The 3,945-nt window shown below is 34.5% G+C and overlaps 1 pseudogene; it reads right to left on the bottom strand.

Annotated features, from left to right (window-relative positions):
- The window catches only part of LOC107565167 (uncharacterized), a 5,905-nt pseudogene extending 2,209 nt beyond the window's left edge, over positions 1-3,696 (bottom strand).
- Positions 3,697-3,945: the final 249 nt, after the last annotated feature.

The following is a 3,945-nucleotide window of genomic DNA, read 5'->3' as shown; positions in this document are numbered from 1 at the left end:
AGAAAAGACCATTTTAAGTTTAAAAGTTAAATAAATAATTCTTTGCACCTCTTAATCTCTCTGAAAAAAGAAACGGAATTTAATTAGGCCTATTATTATTATTATTCAATTTACAGGGTATGGTGGTTTTGCTGTTGTAAACACTACTGTTGTTGTTGTAGAAAAAATATTTATGTCTTATTTAAAATAGAATTATATTGTAATCCTGTTCTGAATTTATTCATTTTTTATTTTATTTTAATGATGATAAAAACAGGATTGATAAGTAGCCTATAAATCAGATGATGAGAAAATCAGTATAAGCCTGTTTTATCAGGGTTGTGATAATTATTTTTAAGGCACACTAGTTTTTAAAATAAATACTGTAATAAAAAAAGTTCAAAGTAATAGTTTTTTAGTCAGATAACATAAAGACAAGATCCCTCAATGCCCTTTAAACTTTTCCCAATCAAACAGCAAGAACGAAAGAGAACAGGCACCTTTGTTTATATTGCTGTGTGTAGAACGCTAGCTGCATTTTAATATTTAATTTTAGAGAAATGTAATTTCGTCCCCCGCACTTTATTCGGGCCGGTGTGTTCACGTAGACATTTTTAGATTTAAATTCAAAGAGACAGTATCGATAGTCTATGCATGACCTGACGTTTTATTCGTATCCAAAATGAGGAGAAGTGAATATCTGGATGCAGTTTATGTTTAATTCATACTCGAAGCCGGAGGGCGCTCTCATGCAGAAAGTCCAAAACAGACTCATAGAAGGAATGACTTATGACATGCAGTGTTGCCAACTTAGCAATTTTGTTGCTAAATTTAGCAACTTTTCACACCACCCTAGCAACTTTTTCTTCCAAAAGCACCTAGCAAAAAATGTAGCTATTTTTAAAATTTATTTGGCAATTTTTAGCAACTTTTGATAAGTGACTCGAACGATAAAAAGGCACACAATTTCCATCTAAATTACACAAAATGAGGAAACTAAAGATGCCTAGCAGTACACACATCACGTGAATTAAGTTAGCTGCTATTTGCAATTGTTCAATTTAATGAATAATTGTTATTGAATAATTGTTAATTTATGATACACCTTAGTTTGTACCTGCGATTGTTGATCAGTTAGTACACTGTAAGAAAAATATTGAGAAAAATGGAAAAGGTACAAGTAATTTTTCAGGACATTATGTGTTATCCATGATCCATTATCTGTTGTAACCCTGCAACCCGAAAACGCAAAATACAATGGGGTGTATGCAGGTAAAAATGCAGGTAAAAACCCTTGAAAAATCAATGGGGAAAATTTCTTCATATTAACATAGTAGATTTTGCTCTATTTTTACAGACTTTTCTTTCTTTTAACTACTAATACACTGCTTAAAACTATAATTGTTCAGAATGTGTTTTCATTAGCTTCAGAATTAGCTAATAAAAAATAAATAATTGTAATGGTTTAAAAAATGTGTAAGTGTTTAATAATTCAATGTTGTATTTAAAAATACAGTTATTTATATTTTGAAATTATATAATGTATTTATATTATTTGACGAACAAATCTAAATAACATATAAAATGTATTTTTGCTGAGATTTGATGTAGTGACATTTTTGCATCAGCAACTTTTAGCAACAAATCGACCTTCCTTTAGCAACTTCCCCTGAAAATTAGTTGGCAACACTGATGACATGCAGGAAACCCTAATATGGACAAAAGCATCCGGCTATCGCTGTAGCTGAGCTGAATAAAAAGCAGAAAAAAACGTGAAGACAATAAACACACGATTGCGAAAATATAGAGTTTATGTGTGTTTTTCAAGTTATCTCCAGGTAATAAATACACTTTATGAATAATGCAGTACTGATTGACATATCATTTAGTAGCCTATATAAACTATACATTTCCTGCCTTATTCTGTGATAAAAATGGGGAAAAGGTGCTCGTAGTAGCCTTTATAAACCGATCATAAAATTGTCATTAGGAAAATATTGAACAAAAATATTATAGCCCCTTGCTGCAGCTAACCTTACTTCCACAGGCTACAAACAGCAATATAAACAACAGCTGTGCATGCTCTCTTCACGCAGTTCTTGTATAATAAAAATAATAATTTAATAATATAAGTAGGCTATACAAGCACACCGTTCCGCTGAGAACTCCACTTACCGGCAGCCGCGGACGTTATGAAGGTATCCTGGTAATGCTCTACATTAAAGATGTCTGAACCTGAGGGATAGTCCCTGATGAGATCATCAGGTGAAAGGTCATCATCATGTGGATCATTTTATTTATGACTAAATTATTATTCATTCATTTTACTAATAGTTAGATTGGGCAGTTCTTCACAAAATTGGTGTTTAATTTAAAAAAAAAAAAAATTGCCTTGACAAAAGGCAGTATTCTCGAAAGTATTCTCGTAGCTTCGTAAAATTACAGTTGAACCCCTGATGTCACATAGATTATTTTACCGATCTCCTTGCTACGTTTCTGGACCTTGATCGTGGTAATTGCATGTTGGGCATCAAGGGGAAAAGGGGCAGGTGCTCAAGCACCCATCGCACCCCCCTCTGCATGTGCCTGTTCCTTATATTGTTTAATGGTGAATAGTTTTTCTTCTAAACATACCTGCATCCTTCAGGTGTGTTTTTAGAGAGCACAGGTGAATCTTTATGCCATGGTACGTTAAAGGGATAGTTCACCCAAAAATTAAAATTCTGTCATTAATTACTCACCCTCATGTCATTCTAAACCCGGAACACAAATTAAGATATTTTTGATGAATTCTGAGAGCTCTCTGACCCTCCCATAGACAGCAATGTAATTACCACAATCAAGGTCCAGAAACATAGCAAGGAGATCGGTAAAATAATCCATGTGACATCAGGGCTTCAACCATAATTTTATGAAGTAAAATGAACGTGAACAGCTTATGTTCCACTGAACATAAACAGCGTATGATATTCTATGTCACACAGCTGACCGCGTGACACAGCTGACACAGAATAGCATATGCTGTTTACGTTCAGTGGATATTCTCCAAAATGGCACCAGAGTGACGCGGAGGAGACGAATTGTTGAATAAAGTCGTTATTTTTGTTTTCTTTGCGTACGAAAGTATTCTCGTAGCTTCGTAAAATTACAGTTGAACCCCTGATGTCACATAGATTATTTTACCGATCTCCTTGCTACGTTTCTGGACCTTGATCGTGGTAATTACATTGCTGTCTATGGGAGGGTCAGAGAGCTCTCAGAATTAATCATAAATATCTTACTTTGTGTTCCGAAGATGAACTGAGGTCTTGACATGCGGGTGAATAATTAATGACAGATTATGTTCCACTGAACATAAACAGCGTATGATATTCTGTGTCACACAGCTGACCGCGTGACACAGTTGACACAGAATAGCATATGCTGTTTACGTTCAGTGGATATTCTCCAAAATGGCACCAGAGTGACGCGGAGGAGACGAATTGTTGAATAAAGTCGTTATTTTTGTTTTCTTTGCGTACGAAAGTATTCTCGTAGCTTCGTAAAATTACAGTTGAACCCCTGATGTCACATAGATTATTTTACCGATCTCCTTGCTACGTTTCTGGACCTTGATCGTGGTAATTACATTGCTGTCTATGGGAGGGTCAGAGAGCTCTCAGAATTAATCATAAATATCTTACTTTGTGTTCCGAAGATGAACTGAGGTCTTGACATGCGGGTGAATAATTAATGACAGAATTTTCATTTTTGGGTGAATTAACCCTTTAACAGCATGTCCATAATCACAGCATGTGAATGTCCTTCCTCAAAGTAGTGTTGAATGAATTCCATTTTCTCCTTTCTTGCCAATTTAAAAGTTATGCAGAATAAAGAAGTTATACAAGTTTGGAAGGACATGGTATTGAGTAAATGAAGACAGAATGAATTATATCAATGGCATAATTTGCTAGCTTGCTTATTTTG

The sequence above is a fragment of the Sinocyclocheilus grahami genome, unplaced genomic scaffold (genome assembly GCF_001515645.1).
Source record: "Sinocyclocheilus grahami isolate Dianchi unplaced genomic scaffold, SAMN03320097.WGS_v1.1 scaffold985.1, whole genome shotgun sequence".
Lineage (NCBI taxonomy): Eukaryota > Metazoa > Chordata > Actinopteri > Cypriniformes > Cyprinidae > Sinocyclocheilus > Sinocyclocheilus grahami.
The sequence above is the reverse complement of the archived record's forward strand: the minus strand, read 5'-3'. Positions and strand labels throughout refer to the sequence as shown.